The following is a 19,962-nucleotide window of genomic DNA, read 5'->3' as shown; positions in this document are numbered from 1 at the left end:
AAAAAGCTATATTCTTGCTCTTCCTCTGTCATAAAACAATCACCGCGTCATAAGACGTTTCTAAAAGAAGCGGTTTGAGATGAATGAAACGTGCTCTAGTGGCCTTCAATATTGAGATGTCATGGAAAGTTTACCACAAGGCTTGTTCATAGTGACAAACAGGAAGGAGGCGCTTTGCTGGTGTGTGTGTGTGTGTGTGTGTGGCAGCTCTAGAGCATCTCCAGCAGTGAGCAAAGGCCCTTTAGGTCACAGGAGTGAGTGTGTGAGCATGAGCGGGACGGTCCAGCTTCTCTAGAGGTCGAGAAGATGACAAGGTTGATACTTTGAAGGCCTCGAAATCTTCAGTCAACGTGGAACAACTGAGCGTCTGTGTAGGTAAGGCAGAGGTGAGTGTTTTGCATATAGCTGCATGAACCAGCCTCACAGTCAATGCCAAATTAAATGTATTAAGTGAGAAACACAGGTCTGGAGATGATGCACGTGCACAAATGTTTATAGTTTATAGTTTTATAGTTTTTGCGAATGTCGTCCTGGTGTCAAACGTGATCTTAGGAGCAATGTTTTATGAGGTTTTTTGGGGGTATAAAAATGGTTGAAGCTGTGGGACGGTGTTGTTCTGTAGAGCCATTACCGGCAGACTCATCGCAGGTAATTGAATGGTTGTGAATTGTGATAGAATCATTGCATTGGATCAAATTGTCTTTGTTTTAGCTTCATATTAATGAATCATTCAAATTGTATGTATGTAGATATATAGATTTTATAGATGTAGCAAGTTGAAGGAAACGTTTCAATGGCCATTTCCAGCTGGAAAGGCGCGAAAGTTGGTCATGATGTACTAGCATAGCCTACTTACTGCATGACAGAGTCAAATATATTGCCAATAATGAGTCTAATAATGAACTAATGAGTCAAGTTTTTTCTATTGAAAAAGGGGGACATCTATTTTTATGGGGGACGATTATAATGATTATAGTACCTGATTCCATTTAGATTATGGATCCATTATTATATATTGGTTGTATGGAAAATCTAGGAGACTTTTCAGAAATATAATTCTAAATTTCTCCATCTATTTATTCTAGATTTTCATATGATGTAAATGTGCTTTCTTTTCCTGCATTCAAGACATGCAATATTTTTTTTCTCATCATCTGCTGTGTATGAAATTGATACAATGAAATTTGGTTTTGGCAAGTCTAGATTTTGCTGATCTTTTTTTTTTTTTTTTTTTTTTTTAGCTAGACGATGCGAGTAATCTGTGGTCGGTGTGATATGACCATCATGAATGAGCAGTGCTTTTGAGGACTGTCCAACCTGAGAATGCTTGAGTTCTGGTCAATCTCAGGTTCGTCAGCCCATGAAAACCTGCCTCGCTGAAAGCCACACGGGAACCGGTGGTCCTCCAAACCACCTCAATGCTCCATCACCTCAAAATCACTGTCGGGGGTTTTGTATTATCATGTATTGTCAGCGTTATAGCTTTAGATGTTGTGTGGGTTATTTATTTCATTATTTTTGATGGGTTGAAAGACTATTCAATACTGCCTGACTTTGTAACAGCTTGGAAGCAATTCTACAGATTCGCAAGATGTTCGATATTTACATATGATGCTTGATTTGGTATATTTTTGGATTCGAAAAACAACAAATGAATAAATCTGTTCAAAACCCCAACTAGGTGCAAATGAAAGTTATTGGGTAAATCTGATTATTTCAATGTCAGGAAATGTTCAGTAACTGTATTAATGACTACAGTTATGTTGTGTAAATGTGCAAACACTTACATGTGCATACCATTTACAATGCACATGTCTTATATAATTATATATTGTATTATAATAATGAATAATATTTGTAATTTAATTTTTAAGCATTTTTCAACTCTTTATATCATTTTGAAGGACCAAATGTAACATTTTAAGGACCAGCCATTACAAAATTCAAATTGGTTGACCGCTAATCTGAATATTGATGTATTCCTTCTCAAGATCTACGGTGGTTGCGGTCCTGTTTTACTGTGTGTGTGTGTGTGTGTTTGTGTGTGTGTGTGTGTGTGTGTGTGTGTGTGTGTGTGTGTGTGTGTGTGTGTGTGTGTGTGTGTGTGTGTGTGTGTGTGTGTGTGTGTGTGTGTGTGTGTGTGTGTGTGTGTGTGTGTGTGTGTGTGTGTGTGTGTGTGTGTGTGTGTGTGTAAATGTTCACAAGCTATGATGAATTATCAACTCTTTTACACTGTGCCCCAAAACCAATCTCACCAAGCGAGGATGGTGAGATCATCCTCGTTCGACACATTCTATAAAAGATGTCACCTGGCATTATTTTTAAGAATTTTAATCAAACTGGTTCCCATCTCTAACATTCATATATATTTTTATATATTTTAAAAAATTGTTGTCCATTTTTAATTAAGTTATTCATTTATTCCTATTGCAGTTGCAGTTGGTATTTGTTGTTCTCTATAGTTGTCCTTAGCATGTTTTGATCTTTCATGGTCACCATGAAATCAAAATTGACAATTCATATTTTTTACAGAATGTTGCAGTGCTTATTATAAATAATTAATCAATGCACATCATTAATCTTTAAAGGCGCAGTAAGCTAATTCTAAGAAAAACTGTTGAAAGCACCAAAAACACACTTGTAGCCAATCAGCAGTAAGGGGCGTATACACATATATAATATAATAATATAATATACATATTCATGAGGGGGGAGGTGCCTGTTTTGCATAGTGTGCTTGTGAATTTGGGGGCGGGGCTATAAAGATAGGGGTGCGATCGTTTTTGGGTAGTGGCGTGATTTAAATATCAACAGCGTTTCTCAGGAATCGCTTACTGCACCTTTAATAAAAACCGTTAACCTCCCCTCAAAACAACGTCTGTTCTCTTCATGACGTGTGTCTCGGCGGAGGGTGGGACTAAAATCCTCCACAACTAACTGCAAACTAGCGACTTCCTGAGGACAAAAAAACAAATCCCGCCCTACATTTTTCTCATTCCAGAAGCCGTTACACATATACGTCACAATAGCGAAGAAAATACTATCACAACTGTAGTTCCATGTTGACTTTAACCTGTCTTGATAGAATGTGTCGATCAAGAGGGCATGCAATTATGAACCAAAAATTAACCCATAACCCACCAAGCCTGAAGGAGGATGATAATGAATTATCTACACATTTTAGGCATAATGTAAGAAGGGCCTTACATTATGCCTAAAATAATTTCATGTTATTTTATTTCATGGTGACCCCTTCTTACATTATGCCTAAAATGTGTAGATAATTCATTATGCCTAAAATGTGTAGATAATTCATTATGCCTAAAATGTGTAGATAATTCATTATGCCAAATGAACCGTACTGTAAATACATCCCCAAATAATTTTTTTATACAGTGTGTTGAGTATTGCGAGTGGTGTAATGCGTCTAAAATACCACTTATCTGCAACTCTTCTGCTCAAATCCTCATTCATGACACAAGGCCACACATCCTTAAAGCTGCAGTCCGTAGTTTTTCCTCTTTGCCGCCATTTCTGTTCGCAATTGCAGTTATTCGCGGAATTATCAACTTTACGTGGGTTGTGCCTCGGCACGGCACAGCGCGGACGAATCTAATGTTTTGAGGAGAATGTGCGGCTGTCGGTCACCGCGCCGGTGTGGATACATTACTGTCATTCGCAATCACAGATTCTACTTTTTGGAAGTGTGACCAACATAAGAATTTTCACCGGAAAATGTCGTCTGAACAAGTAAGTAACATCCACTTTTGCGTGACTACATTTAATGCCCTTCCGATATTTATCCTTGTTTTCGCATGGGCCGGTTGCAGTCTCTTTTTTTCTGTAGCCACTCTGAAGTCCGAACGAAGTCTTTCGCATTTTACAACGGGTGAATCTCCAGTTGTCACTGGTGATTGTCGTTTGAACCTTTCTGGATCCGCCATCAAATTGATAAGTTTAATTATATCAAGTGCTGTGAGAAAAGGCTATAAATCTCCACCTCCAACATCCTCACACGCAATATAGCCGACTAGCCGAGACTCCTTCTTTATATGGACAGATGTGACGTAATGACGAAAAGACATGCTCGAATTTCCCACGGAAATCCACCAGTACCACTGGAGTTAAAAACATTATTACAAGCTTGCCGTTTTGAATCGAGCTCAGGCAAGCAGATAGTTTTGAACACTGGCTGGTTATGTACTTGCTCAAAAACGTATGAATAATTTTTAACCCCAAAAAGTTACGGACTGCAGCTTTAACAGCGATCGGTGTGGCAATCTGATAAGGAGTGAGAGAAACCCAGTGGGTCACTGGGTCAAAGGATTAAAACCTTCAACAAAAGACCTGAGTGGCAAAACAGCAATCTGACGCATGTCCCCTTAAACAAGCTTAATTAAAGGAGCTTTCCGAGTGCTTTAAAACGCTTAATGGTACAGTTTAATGCACATTTTCCCAAGCATTATCCTTAAGCCCCAAAGTCTGTTAGGTGTCAATCTTGGAATCAACTATTCAAGCTGTTTTCCACACAATGTGTGTGGGAAAGTCATTGCAGAATGCAGATTTTTATTTGGAATCCTGAGGGAGCCAGATGTAGATCTTTGAAGGGATCATGTGTGTAATACTGAGCTAAATAATTGACTTAAGTCTTCAGAAGGTTTTATAATCTGTTAAATCAGGTAGCGGATTGCAGATACAATAAAGCAGAACCTTCGAGCAGGAGCACATCTGTTCTGCTCATGTCGAGACACCCACACCTAATGCACCACTAGAGGGACCATCGTCCATGTGTGATGAGGATGTGAGCTCATGCTAACCAGTCAACAGCACTGCTCAGAGGAAATTCACCAACAATTAAGTTGATTTTTTCTCTTTTTTTAAGCATTATGTTGATATACAAGAGAAAAAAAATTCTGGTTGAGGTTTAGCAATATTTTCCCCCGTGAATAAAAAAAAAGAAAAAAGAAATGTGTGTGGTGAGACTAATTTTGTGAAATCTAGTTACATTTATCTTACTGATACCTGAACTTAAAGGGTTTCACCCAAAAATGAAAATTCATTAATTAGGCTACTCACCTTCACGTTGTTTCAAACCCTGTAAGACTTATGAACACAAATGAAGATATTTTTAATGAAATCTGAGGACTTTCTGTCCCTCCATTGACTGCCTTCAAAACTACCGCTTTCAGTCCCCAGAAAGGTAGTAAAGACATCATTAAAGAAATCCATGTGACTCCAGTGGTTGAACCTCAATTTTATGAAACAATGAGTGCTTTTTTTGCAAAAAAAAAAAAAAAAAAAAAAGCCTTTATTTACAAAATATTAATCTCCAAGACTCCAACGCATGTTCACGAGACACCACGACATATCCGTGTTGTGTTGACACGAGAGCAGAGTTGGACAGAAAGCTCTCCGATTTCCTTAAAGCTGCGGTCTGTAACTTTTTCGTGTGTTCCAAAATTTACAAAATATATATACTAATCGAGAACATCGTGAATCCATTTGTCTAAACCGTGTTTTTGTCTCATCCTAAATCACTACGGTACACCTATAATAAGTGTGGGACTATTTTAGACTGGTTTGGGTCGGGGCCACTGAGGAGTAGTCCAGTACCTGCGTGACTCGTCATATACATAAACACAGAGAAGTAGCTCCGGCTACAATGTTCTTCCGCAAGAAGAACTGCAGAACTGAAGTTCTGTTTATTAACCGCTAGAGTGCCAAACATTACGGACTGCAGCTTTAAAAAAGATATTAATTTGTGTTCCGGAGATTATCAAATGTTTACGGGTTTGGAATGACATGAGGGTGAGTAAATAATGATTGATGTTCATCGTTTGGTGAACTAACCAACTAACTAATGTTGATATAATTTCAATATTAACCCGGCACTAGAAATAGGTGTCAGAAATAGGTGTCAGAATAGTAAATTTCTGTCCCCCAAGGTACAGTCTACACTAACGTACCCCATAGGGCTTATTATTGGACCTCAAGGTACATATATGTACCTTTTTGAGGGTCAAAAAGCATTAAAAGGTACATATGTACCGTTTCTTGTAAAGGTTAAGGTACAATATTGTACCTTTGAGGGTACAGCCCCAGTGACAAGCCATTGTACCCCTAAAGGTAAAATGATGTACTTTATTTTCTGAGAGTGTGCAATCTCTTACCTTAAAATGAAATATTAAAATAAAAGTAAATTAAGACTTTAATTTGTCTCTTCGTGAAGCATTTATATTTTTGAGGACGTCCCCAACATGTATTCAGCAGTAATCAACTTGAAATATGAGAATGTGTTATTAGCAGTTTTGCCCCTAAAATATAAAAACTCCCCCACACATTCATAGCATGATTCATAGAGGTATAGGAGCAATGTGCTTAGCTGAGCTAGATATGACAAACCTCCTTTTGTGGGCAGTTAGTTGGTTATGTACTTATAAAAAAATAAAAAATAAATTATACATAAAATGAAATGCTGAATGAAAGTCTGTGTTAGGCTACTTTAATAGCTTTATAAAAAGGCATGTATTTTATTTAAATGAAAAAACAAAAAACATGACAGAATTTCCACTTGGGGATTTACAGGGATGTCCACATTTGTAATAACAATATATAAATAAAGTAAATATCGAGGTTTGGGTTTTATCAGTATTTGTAATTAGCTGTAGGGTGTAGGCTATGTAAAAACGATGGAAGTCGTAAAAGAAGAACACATCTTACAATAAAATCAATATCAGTGGCACAATGCTGACATCATGTAAATGCGTTATATGAATAAGTTAACTTACATTACACCAGTGGTTCTTGAAGTGTGTGATGTGCCAGTAGGCCAGTAAAATAGACGTGAGAATAAGCAACCAATGTGCAGTTTCTTCCTCTCCTGTGTGTGGCGCTCTCTGTGCTGAAGTTAAACTTCCTCGTGCGCGCGCGCCAGGTTCGAATGGAATGTATGATACTTTATGGATGACAAGATTTTAAGTGAATACTTAAATCTGCGGTGTGTTTTTCCTCATAAAGCAATCGAAAACATTCAGAAAACTTGGAATAACACCATCACCATCGATACGTTTCATGGAAGAAAACTTTTTTTTTTGTCATGACACTTGAGGGTGAGTAGAGATGACAGTTGTTGCTGTTTTTAACATTGCTTCTGCAAAAAAAGTCACATATTCTTCATTTTCTTCACAATAGTTTCTCAAAGAAATCTTAAGCCTATTGACTTAACAGACCCCATAATGCACAAGGTGAGTTTGATGGGGGGTAATTGAGAATGAATGGGGGAAAGTCAAGTGATAGGAGGCAATGATTTGATATGATCGGTTATGATCGGATATGATTGGTGTGTGCGATAAACCCCGCCTCATTGTTTTCGTGCTCGAATCGGCCTGAATGAAGACCATTATGACTTTAATGGGAAGAATAATTAAAAAGTAAACAATTCATAAATACATAGCTTACAACTCCAGATATCACCGCTTTGTCACATCAAAATCAAACTTGAAATTGCCTGAAAACTTTAAACACATAAATTTAAAAACACCACCGCACACCACTTTATAAATATATTGCAATGCCTTCAGTAACTGAAAAGTATAGCCTACTGAAACTTTTTTAAAATGTAAAAAAAATATATACTTAGTGCACCTTTAAATAAACCATAACATATCTTAGACAAGGCAAGGTGCATACATCCAATCATCTAAATAAAATATGAATGAATATTAATGATTGTGTCAGGTGAGGCATTGTGTTGTTTCCACCCAGAGTCATGAATACAGAGAAGCTACAGACTATAGAGGTTATGAAGAGCAGTGTGTAGATCCTCTTTGAGTTCATCCCGCTGGTGTATAACAATAGGCTTTATCCTCAGGGGGAAGAACCCTACATGACCGTCTATATGTTTCGGTGTGTGTGCGCTGATGAAGGGTTGAGTCTGTGCAGCAACACATCAGAGTGTGTTTATGGTTAAAGGATATTTGGATAAGAGGTCTGTTCCTAAAGTGTTTACAGTACTTTGGTTTAAAAGAAAGATGGAGGACCATGTGTGTATGCATGTGTGTGTGTGTGTGGGCAGAAGGTTAAACACCATCTGGATAGATATGTTTGAGAGATCATGCATGTTGGTGTGTGTGTGTGTGTGTGTAAAACAGTGACCAACATTTCTACTTCTCTTTCTTCACTTCTCTGCGCTCCACAAACGTCCTCCACAAACCTAGGGTGAGGGGAAGAGATGGCCAATTAGTCTTTTGTTCTCAGATTTTGAAACTCTTTCCACCAACTCTTTTCATCTTACCTCTCTGCGCGCTTTCACACGAGGTGCAAAAGGTGTTCTGCGTCTCAAAAGGATTTTGAGCTCATGGGTGCCTCTTTGTGACAGGCCTTGTCTGATTTCACATCCTTCTCGCTGATGAGAAAGAGCGTTTTGTGTTTAGAGGGCAACAGTTAAAGTTTGTGTCGATCATGAATGGCTGGAACATGAGCTGCTCATGAAACAAATACATGCACAAGAGGCAGATATAGTAACTGTTGAGTAAAATTGACTTTTTGTGGCATGTGTTTATATGGCACAAAGGTTTAAAGTGTCATCAGGGAAAAAATAACCTTTTACTTTTACAGTAGCTGAATAGCAACACAACACCCTGAGCCCTTTTCTAAATGCCTTTGAAGTCATTTGATTATTTAACCATTACTCACTCCCTGAAATGTACACATACACGTTCAAAGGTTTGGGTCGGTATTTTGTATAAACCGCTCGTTTTAAAATCTCCCCGGTCTACTGACATTTGTTATGACATCCACTTCAAACATTACAATGCTCACGATAACTCTACAATAAGTAAATCCACTTCACCAGCTAATTACTCTTCAACAGTGATGCCATATAAATGATGCCTACCGCAAAAACAGAAGTTCAGAGACAAAATTCTAACACCGTGTCCTAACCAGACGCGCTGCGATAAGATTCCAGCGACAAATAATTTGTCTGTCCACACTAGACGTGACGTGACTGCGAGATGCATCAAAATCAATCAAAACCCACAGCCAATCAGAACAGCGTGTTGGCGGAGTCTCGCGGCGAGTGCACAGCACCAGAGAGTAATCTTGACGGCACTCGCCAGAAAATGGATAAGTAAGTAGCTATATAATCAAATTAACAAATATTACACAATTTAAACATTATTAAAAATACATAGGCTACTGGGTTACTAAAACAATCTTTGTCAAAGAATACACTTGTTTGTTCACAGTTTGAACGTTCTTGTTTCCATTTGTTTAACTTCAAGATCTGAGGTGAATTATCCATTGTTGCTTTTACAGCTACAAAGCTGAGAGCACTATTCAAAGTCACATTGCATGCTTTAAATAAATAAAATAAAGCACATAAACAGTACCTGAGATTATCACTTTGTGTTTGTTGTTCCAGCTGTGACGTCGCAGAAAAATAGAAACCGTTTCTAAAATAGAATCGTCACCTGTCGCCGTTGCGGCTGGTTATGACAAAAACTCTGATTAACATGGAAAAGAGACCTTTTGTCACGGCGTCGCGTCACGTGTAGTTAGGACACGGTGTAAAGATGGCTGCATGCATGCACGCTTGTTTATCTGGCGCATAAGGTCTATAGCAGGGTTCCTCAAATCTGGTCCTAGATGGCCACTACCTTGCAGAGTTTAGTTCCAACTCTAATTAAACACACCTGAACAAGCTAATCAAGGTCTTCATAGTTACTAGAAAATTGCAGATAGGTGAGAATGATCGGTGTCTGAACTAAACTCTGCAGGGCAGTGGCCCCTTTAGGGCCGGAATTGAGAAACCCTGGTCTATAGGGAGTACTGGCCCTGGGACAACATTTCTAGTTCCATTAGCCTACGACTACCTTTAGAAGGAGAAAGCATGGGAATCGTTTTATCTAGAATAATTAATATCCCACTATAAGAATGTCTACTCCTAGGGATCCACAGGGAAGCTTCAGCTTTGCTCCCCCAATACAAATAGGGAAAGCACTCACACCCTGACTGGATTCACCCCAGAACTCAAGACTCCAACACTCCCAAAGGTGCCTAAATATGAGAAGGGATGCTTAAAGGCAAAATACCACTTCTCGTCAGGTTCTCAGAGATCGATAAAGGCGAGAAGCGGGAAGCGGAGGACCCTACTTTAGGACCCTCAGAAATGGGGGAGGATTCTGCTATACACTCAACCCTGAAGAACAGCATACTAAGGGGAGCCGCTAAGCACTAGCTGCAACCTATTGATACTGCTATCTTCTTAGGGGGAGCCATTAGGGAGATAACCTACTTAAAATACCCCAATTTCTGGGGTTTAGGCTGCTTTGACCCTCACCGTACTCACCTAGGGCCTGCTATAGCCTGTACTAAGACAATTAGCACAGGCTAAAGTTAGAAAGTCAGGCAAGAGATGGAAGGAGGAGACATGTTATTTCTTAACAGCAATTTGATCTTGTCTGCTAAATCAATTTCATCCCTCAGATCTTGCCTTTTCTTCCTAGAGTCTTGCCTCCTATGTGCCCTATTGCTCGAAGGAGGAGGAGCATGAGTGTCCATGCTCTCCTTCTGGCCCTGTCTCCAGTCCTGTGACGGATCAGGTCCCTCAGAGTTTTTCGGCGAAGATTTGGACTAAGGGTACTCCTACTGATCGGGCACCAATCGTGATTGGCCGGTAATAGCTTTTTATAGTTTGATAGGTTGTCTCTATAAAGATCAGAATCAGAAGAGCCAATCAGATCTTCACGTCCAAAGTGTGACAAATATTGCAGGTGCTCTCCTATACTCACGGACGCATCAGTAGTGACATCATGGACTGTTGTTGGCCAGTAAAATTGTCGTGTTTGAACACATGCTTCAGACACCGGTCATTCTGATGGTGTTCCCCATAGCATCTGATCAGACGCAGTGTAAAGTTCCACATCGACAGGGAACCCTGTTTTTACCTGGTATTAAGATGCGTTTTGGATCACAAGTGGTCAGCCAAGACGCTGTCACGGTGACACAACCATTATCAGCCCATCGTCTGGACTCCGCCCACATGTTCACTCTCCCCGGACTACTGATTTAATTAGTTTTTGCAGGGTGGGATGTCTGTAGTAAAGACATGTTACAAAAAAAATGTCTATGTCAAATAAATTATGTTCTTTTGATCTTTCTATTCATCAAAGAATCCTGAAAAATAAACAGCGGCACATGTTTCCAACATTGATAATAATAGAACATTGAAATTTGATCATATTTGAATGATTTCTGAAGGATCATGTTACACTGAAGACTGGAATAATGATGCTGAAAATTCAACTTTGCTATTACAGAAAATAAATGTATACACTCTGGCATCCCGGGTGACGTTATCGCACTGCGTCAGCTGACGGTATCGCCATGTAGTTACACGTGCTTCAGACACCGGGTAAAAGCGTCTGTAAAAAACTGTTTTGTTTTAGTGATTTCCTAGATGTATTGACATTGCAAAACAAACACTTCACTTGGTGATACCAGAGGGAAATATCAGACTTGATAAAAAGGCATTTGAATATTGTCTTTGACAAAAAGGAGCCCAGAGTCATTTAAACCATTTAAGCTTGAATAATTTAAATACTTAATAGGTCTTCCTAAGGCTTTCTAGAAACATCATAAAAAGAAACTAGTGATTTTGTAATACTACAAAGAGGTAATCACTCAAAAATGATCAAGCAACCTCAATTGGACACTTCTGCAAAGGAAAGGACCATTCGCTTATCCTCAGAAAATGTCTTAATTAAATTAGCTGCATTTACGTTGGAATTGAACAGTAAACAGTATCGAAAGTGCCACATGAACATGTACGCAAAACACAACATTATCAATCTCACATAAGCCATATGGAAGGTAAATCTGTGTTTGCATTACTAAATTCCGCTAAACATCTTCTGCTCACATACAATCCATTTTGACTCTGTTTTGCAGTGTGTTAGAACAGTTGTGCTCGGCTAAGCCATTAAGACACAAACACACTGTGTCTTACAGTCACTGAGCTGACTAGAGGCAGGATGCATCCCACAATGCATTGCCTAGAATCTCCCAAAAGTCTCATATAAAGCCATCAGGGGTTGTGGGTCTTGGATAGGTAGTCAAAAGGGGTCACCACCTCCCCTCTCTCTCTCTCTCTCTCTCTCTCTCTCTCCCTCCCTCCCTCACAGTCTCTCCCTCGCTCACTCCTGTTCTTCTGCCATTGTTTGACCCACTTTCTCTGCGTCTGAGCTGCTCATAGAGACTATATTGATTGGGATTTCTATTTGCTTCTCCCTCTCAGCATTCTTTCTCTCGATTTCTTTCTGGTTCCCCTGTGAGATGTGGTACTCATTTCTGAAGTTTTTTATATATGATGGGATGAGACAGCTTTATCTATCTCTGTCTCTCTCTTTTTCTTGTGTTGCTCACAGTTCCTTGTAACTTCTTCATTTAACATTGCTATCTCTTTTTTTTAAAGAATCTGCTGGGCATGCGTAATCTGTGTGATAAATTAAAGACGTGGGAGACAAATGTTGTTTTATGTGTAAATGTGTATAAATGTGTTTAATGTGTTTTATTTTCCTGCAGAAGGGTCTGTGTACACTGCGTTCATTCATTTTTCTTTATTTAATATTGAGAATTCGGCTTGATTTTTCAGTTTTATGTTCAGTGGTAGAAAATGGATAAACAGCTTTTTCATTCTTGTTTTTGGTTATTTTGAAAAAGCTAAAACATTTTTGCCATTTTCACTTTATTCTGCTTTCAATATTAGTTCAAAAACGAATGAACTCGTACATGGAAGATTTTTATAAAAATATTTTTATTTACATTTTTAAGAGGATCATAAAACATAATTTTGTTTGTCAAGCTATATTTGACATTTGCTATTTATTTTTAATTCACAACAATAATAATACAAAAAACTGCAAAGGCAAGTCATTTTCCTGAATAAAATATTAATAATAATAATAATATACACAGACAGACACACACTACTTGTCAAAAGTTTGGAATAATTATGATTTTTAAAAAGAAAAAAATGAGTCTCTTCTGCTCACCAAGGCTGCATTTATTTGATCAAAAATACAGTAAAACATTAATATTGTAAAATATTAATACATTTTAAAAGAACTGTTTTCTATTTTAATATATTTCAAAGTGTAATTTTTCTCTGCAGAATAAATGAATTTTCAGCACCAGTCTTCAGTGTCACATGATCCTTCAGAAATCATTCTGTAAGTGTAATTCCCCCCTTTTGTTCAATACTATGTCGTCTTTTAACACTCTCGTGGGTGTGTTTTTCTTGGGAGAGAGGAAGGAATGGGGATGAGTTGAGGTGAGAGAAGAAATGAAAAACTAAATTAGTGGAGCTGGTCAGGCGAGAAAGGGAGGGATGGATAGAGGAACTGAGAAATGGAGAGATGGGGGAGGAGAGACAAAATGAGGGAGTGTTTGCATCTTCATCAGCACGAGTTTGCTGAGAGGACAAGACAAAGACATGTTGTTCTGTTTGCATGTTGATGTTTGGGTGAAACTGTATCCATGTGTCTTTAGATCTTTCAATGTGCCTATTCCAAAAGGCACATTGGCCAAAGGTTTTATTCCAAAACCCCTAATAAACACTGAATTAAATCTTTGGTGTGTAACTGGTCTCACACAATGTTCTATAGACATGTGTTACCTCAAGTCATGTCACTACTGCAACTTTTTAAGAGAATCTTAACCTGTCATAAGATAAAATGGGTGACTAATCTTTAAAACTTCAATCCCAAATGATATACAGTACCAAAGACTGCATTTACCCTGTGTAGTTTGGCATAGAACATATTCATTTCAGAAGGGTCATCAGAATTTCACCAAAAGCTCCAAACACTTTTATAGAACTAGAACACCTGTGATTTATAATATTTGACACTTTCCCCGCCCATTTTGGCTAATTTGAATGTCCTTTCAGCCACCAATAGGAGTGTTGTACTCTCAGGTCCATTTAAAACATTGTTTGCTTCAATCCATTCAGTGGAATTCCATACATTTTCCCACAAAATATGAACTGTCTCTAGATTCTGTCCACGCCTGGTGCTATCATTATTTTGGCATGTGAGCATTGTTTGTGTCGACAATGCTGAAACTCTCCTTGTGTGTCTCGATCAGAAGCCCTACCCTTCAATTATGTTCTTTCCCTCCCTCTGTTTCTCTCTATCGCTGTTCCCCGTTTACTCCTCCTTTTCTGACCTCACTTTTTCTTTGTAGCCGCAAAACAGGCCGGACGGATAGAGCATCCCACGCCTTCCCATGATGCCTCTCCCTTTGCGTCCTTTAACCCATTCCATCCTGTGGGAGTGTGAAAATTATTAGGGTGGGTCTTCTTGCACAACACATGGGGCTTAAATCTTTCATAATAACAAAACACACACATATACACACAACGCAGCTGGACTCTCTGTTTGACCCCCCTTAAATGTGTAATACGTCTCTGACACCTTCATTCTGGATCTTGTCTTCATTTGTTTCTCTTTTATTCTCATTCCAAACAGCCACACAATGTCACAGGAGACGCTTTTGGCTGACCACTTGTGATTGGATCACTGAAAACACATCTTAATACATGTCACGATTCATTTTTAACATCCACAATGCATGTTGTTGCACTTTGTACTGTGATATACAGTAGGCATGATATATTGTTCCAAGGAATTTCAGGGTGAGGAAATTTACATTTGTAAATAAACTTGCAACAACACCTGTATTACAGATAACACCGGGGTTTCACTCGCTCGCTTTTTACTTTCGAAATCTCGATCACACGAACTCTGTGTATAGGCCTATAATTTGCAGGCAACAGTGAGCTGCTATTTTACAAGATAAGATATTTATCCATTACGCTCAGGTAGGGGTTGACTGACTTCAGAATTTTTTAAGTGATTAAAGTTGAGTCGACGTCGACTAGTCGCTGATTAATGAACAAATAAGCCTGAACCTCGAGCTGAGACTCGAACGCGGGTTGCCTTGTGCACAGCAATGGCATATAACACAGCGCTGCCCACACGGCTATTGCTCCTACATAACAGCTTATTTTTATCAGTTCTTTTGTCTTTGGGTCGTTATATTTCTCACGGATTTCTGCTCGTTCTAAATCAGATACCGATAAAGGAGCACAGTAGATATTACATTTATATGAATTACAGAGAGCGAGTTTGTGTGTAAATTAATTCTACCTGGCAGCGTCTGTCTACTAATAGTGAAGCTGTGGGTTTTAGTTAGAAATATATGCTAGAACTTTTCAGTTCCTTAGCTATTTTATTGATAAATCACAGAACAGTGTTGACAATACCTTTCTACACTATTGCATGTTTCTGTGTGCGATCTGCGCGTGAATTGCGCGCTACTGTTTGTATGTGTCTGTTACAATGCAGCAGTGCATTCGTTTAGAACGGCAATTAACTTGCGTGTACAATTAATACATGCATTCACCCGATCAATTTTGAGCACCAGATGATATAATCAAACATATTGTGGATTAATCTCGGATTATGCATTTACTTGTCATTTTAACTGTTGGAAACGGAGCGTAAAAGTGGACTTCAAAGATTTCTTATCCTGTTGCGCCCTCTATAGGCCATGATCAGCAACTAGTCGAGCTTTAATCGTTATGGCAGAGCATTAAAGAAGACTGGTCTGTGCAACCACTACGCTCAGGATCTGTTGCACACCATCATCTCTCCTTACTCTCGTCACATAATAAGTGAAATCTGACTCTGCAGCTCGTGCTGTATGGAGCATAGCAAGTGCTAACAATATATACAGTATTTGTAGTGTCATTTACTTTTTTTTTTTTTTTATGTATCATTCATCAGCTGGAATAATGCGTTCTGAAAGTCAGTTATCTTTATAGTTATTGTGTGGACTGATCCCTATTCTCATAGAATTAGAATGATAATTAAAATGTCATAGATCTCATTATTGTCATCATCCTTGGTGTGAACGGCCCTTTAGAGTTTTGTTCAAATCCTTGATCGACAGCCCTGAGGATGAGCAATAGTATTAGTAATTCTTCTGTTAGGCAACACCACTAATCACGTCTTCAAACTCAGTATGTCAGCAACTCTCGCAGACATTCATGGCCTAAGAACGGTCACTCCCGGCTCCATGAATCTGCCCGTCTGACACACATCATCCTCCACCAAGCACATACCCACATACAGCATCTGCACATGCCCCTACCCTTTCAACCCACGCTGTGTGCTCTCTCTTTTTCTCTTTCTTCCTCTCATGTTAGTAAGCTGCTTAAACACCTACCAGCAGTGACATCACGAGCTCTGGTGCCAGCTACTTTCCAATACATATCCCTCAGTGCGGGAGGGAGGAAGAAAAGGACCAAGATACAAAAAGCGAGAGTGGTTATCGGTTCTTTCTGCACTTGTGTGTTTTCTTCTCGTCCTTTCTCTCACGGCAGAGGCTGGGGGCCTGTCCTTTCACATTAACCGCTGTTCAGACACACAGAGGCCTCCACCTCGCTAGTGTGGAAACGGGTCGTCAGCCTCTGAGACGATTATGAAAAAAAAAAATGAAAAACATTCTCCCCAATAGATAAACAGCTTGAGAAGAGGATGAGTAGGCTGTGAGCGAGTGAAAGTGGAGGAAGAAGAGGGAAAAAAGAAACTTCATATTTCATCATCATATATAAAGAAGCATGGCTGTGGCATTACATTTTATGATATGTAATGAATCCTATTTTTATAAAGACAGTTAGTTTATTTTCATAGCCTGTCTTCCAATATTCTTATTGCAATTATTATTTGACTTGTAACGTATTTTTTACATCATGGTCATATTGTATCACAGCACTTTTTACTTTATTACTACAAAAACTATAATACCGTAATAAGAACATCATTGAGAGGCATTGAGGGTAATGATGAATACTAAAACACTGTAAACATCTGGACATCTGGGGTGAAACATGATCTAGACTTGTTTTGTGAGAGTCACTCATACAGGAAAAGAGTAATAAAGCGAGAGGAGAGTAATATGACGAAAGATGGACACAACAGGGGTGGATTTTGAGATCTGTATGGAGGAAGCTCTATCATGCCACAAGGGTGTTTCCCTGTAAATGGCATGTTCTTGTAGGCAAAAACACCAGTTTCTGGACTTTTACTGACATCAGTTCCTCTTGTGTTTTACCCCTAATTGTTTATCTACATGAAACCACACTGTAAAATCTTCAAAAACTCCTGGAAAATATTTTGTGCATGTGCACAAACCGCCCTAAAGTACACGAAACTACGCTGTGTTGATACTGTATTGTCTAATGAAAAAATACACAATGCATTGATTTCCTGAGTAATGCACTCATATATTTGTGTATATTGCATTGTAGTTCCCATGCAGCCCAGAGCCGATGACCTGAGCACACTCGTGGCCGAGAGCTGCCCCTTCCCTGCGAGGTCAGTGGTAATTTGTTCTGGTGTGGGAGTGTGTCACGGCCCCTAAAGGTTAGGTAAGGTCAAATTAAATGGCTTGCTGCTCCGTTAAAGCAGGAGGCAACGTTGAGGATTAACCCTTTCCTCCCCCTCATTCAACACATGCAGCTCTCACTAGACCTTCAAACCACTTGCGAGGTGGAAAGGTTGGGATTGCTGTGAAGAGCAACATGGAGCTCAGCAATGGTTATATATTTTAGATGTTTCTCTTTGTAATGTATTTTTTTTAGTTTATATAGGTTTTTCATTTAGTATTTTATATATTTATATTATATATTTCATGTATTCATTGATTAGATCTGATTAGATTAGATTAGATTCATTGATTAGATCTGTTAAAGAGTTAGTTCACCCAAAAAAATGATGTCATCATTATTCACCCTCATGTCGTTCCAAAACCCGTAAGACTTTTGTTCATCTTCGGAACACAAATGAAGATGTTTTTAATGAAATCTGAGAGATTTCTGTCCCTTCGTTGACAGCTAGGCAACTACCACTTCAAAAAAGTTTCAAAAAGTTCATAAAGAGATTGTAAAACTAATCCATATGAATTGAGTGGTTTAGTCCAAATTTTCTGAAGAGACATGATGACCAGATTGAATTTAAGCTTTTACTCACATATTCATCAACTCACACATCAGTTGTGGTAAACGGAAGCTCAGGCATGTACGCTTGATGTGAGAACCAATGAGGATCATTCTCGTGTTGCACGTTTGCTCTTTAGCAAGAACCAATGAGGTTTGTTCTTGCGAGTCAAGCAAATACAGATGAGCTTCTGTTTCTGTTTGCTGATAAATGTTTATATGTGAATAAAAGCCTAAATGAGCAATCTAGTCTCTTCAGAAAATCTGGGCTAAACAGATTCATATGGATTCGTTTTACAATCTCTTTATGAACTTTTTGAAGTGTCAAAGTGTAAGTTGCGTAGCTTTCTATGGAGGGACAGAAAGCTCTCAGATTTCATTTCACGATGAACAAAAGTCTTACGAATTTGGAACGACATAAGGGTGAGTAAATTATGTCAGAATTTTCATTTTTGGGAGAACTAACCCTTTAATATATATGTTTGTGTTTATATTATATGTGATTTATTATATATAATGATTTCCCAGATTTAAGAAATTGGCAAAGGTTGTAAGGAAAGGCTTTAGTATTTCAAAAGTAAAGAGAAAGTGATGTCCTGGAAGCTTTGTGTGTTCCCTGACATCATTAAAACAAGCAGTATAGTGTTCCAATCTGGAGAGCTGTATCAGGAGGGTGACCTCTCCTATAAGATGTTTTTGCTTCGGGGGAAGAGAAGGTCGTTTTGTACTCTAATACTCCCCCCTGCAAGTACGGAGCGAGTGAATGAGATATATAAGGTGAGAATAGAGACAGCTACAAGAGTTGAGGGAACATTGGTCTTGGTTAGCTTTCGTTTTTTATGTTTCAAAAACACTGACACTGAATGAGAGAAAAGGAAAGAAAAGATAGGAGCTTGTTAAAGCTAAACAGGAGACAAGCCTTGAGTCTATGTGCTTGTAAGCTGGGGAAGGTCACCTCTGACTGCAAAGAGCCGCACAGAAATGAAGCAAGGGAGCAGGAGAGAAAGAGAGAGAGAGGGCCTTGAGTGATTTCTGAGGCGGGCAGAGGCGGTGGGCAGCAAGGGGGGTGGTTAGTGATGGTCAGCCAAGGCCATTCGGTGCTACAAAAGAAATGAGAGAAGAAGAGGAAATGGAGTGGGTGGAGTGGGAAGAGAGAGGAGAGAAGCCCGAGTTCAGCCCAGCTCACAGCACAGTCCGTCTCTAACATAAAGGGATCTGACTGCAGTAAAAACCTTCTTCTAACTCAGTGAGTCTAGGCCAGTTAGCACACTTGGTTCGATTGTCTGGTCTGAACAGTTCGATTTTTTTCAAATATTAGTATTTGTAACCCTGCTACCTTTGCATCATCAACATGAGTACCTCTGAGATTATTAGCGGCCGCTGTTTACTGAAGTAACTGAGTAACAACTCAAGACAAGAATATGCCTGAATATTTTACCAAAAAAAAAAAAAAAACTACATAGATTGAGACATGTGGATTGATTGAATTCAAAGAGTTGCTTGATAAGGCAATTTCTTTGGAGCTGTTTCCCAAATGACGTACTATACACTATGCACTTATACTATGCATTATACTCATTTGTCTAGTGTATGAAGTTTATAAGGTTATTTTGTCATCAGATTCATGGGTTCCCCTCTCTCCCCTACACAAAAGCTGCGACATGAAGTGTCCAACATATCCAACATTTTTTTCATCATCTGGGTATTTGAAGTGCCCTTTTTCTCTTTAGAATTTCAGAATGAACACATTACTCACATTATTTATACTACAAAATGGCATAGAATAGTTAATGCACAAATTGGGATGCACCTATACTCAGTAAAAGTAAGCAGACATACAGTATACTTGGGCTTTTTTGGGTAACTGAAGCAGTAACAAACCTTAGTACTCAAGAGGG

At 38.8% G+C, this 19,962-nt stretch overlaps 1 long non-coding RNA gene across 1 annotated transcript; it reads left to right on the top strand.

The window, feature by feature from the left end:
- Positions 1-169: 169 nt before the first annotated feature.
- Positions 170-2,945, top strand: LOC309480065. Its single transcript, XR_014199526.1, has 2 exons — positions 170-375; positions 1,242-2,945. It is a non-coding gene; the product is annotated as an uncharacterized lncRNA (long non-coding RNA).
- Positions 2,946-19,962: the final 17,017 nt, after the last annotated feature.

Source organism: Leuciscus leuciscus (genome assembly GCF_965113295.1).
Source record: "Leuciscus leuciscus genome assembly, chromosome: 18".
NCBI lineage: Eukaryota > Metazoa > Chordata > Actinopteri > Cypriniformes > Leuciscidae > Leuciscus > Leuciscus leuciscus.
Note: the sequence above shows the minus strand (reverse complement) of the source record. Positions and strands in the feature narration are given on the sequence as shown.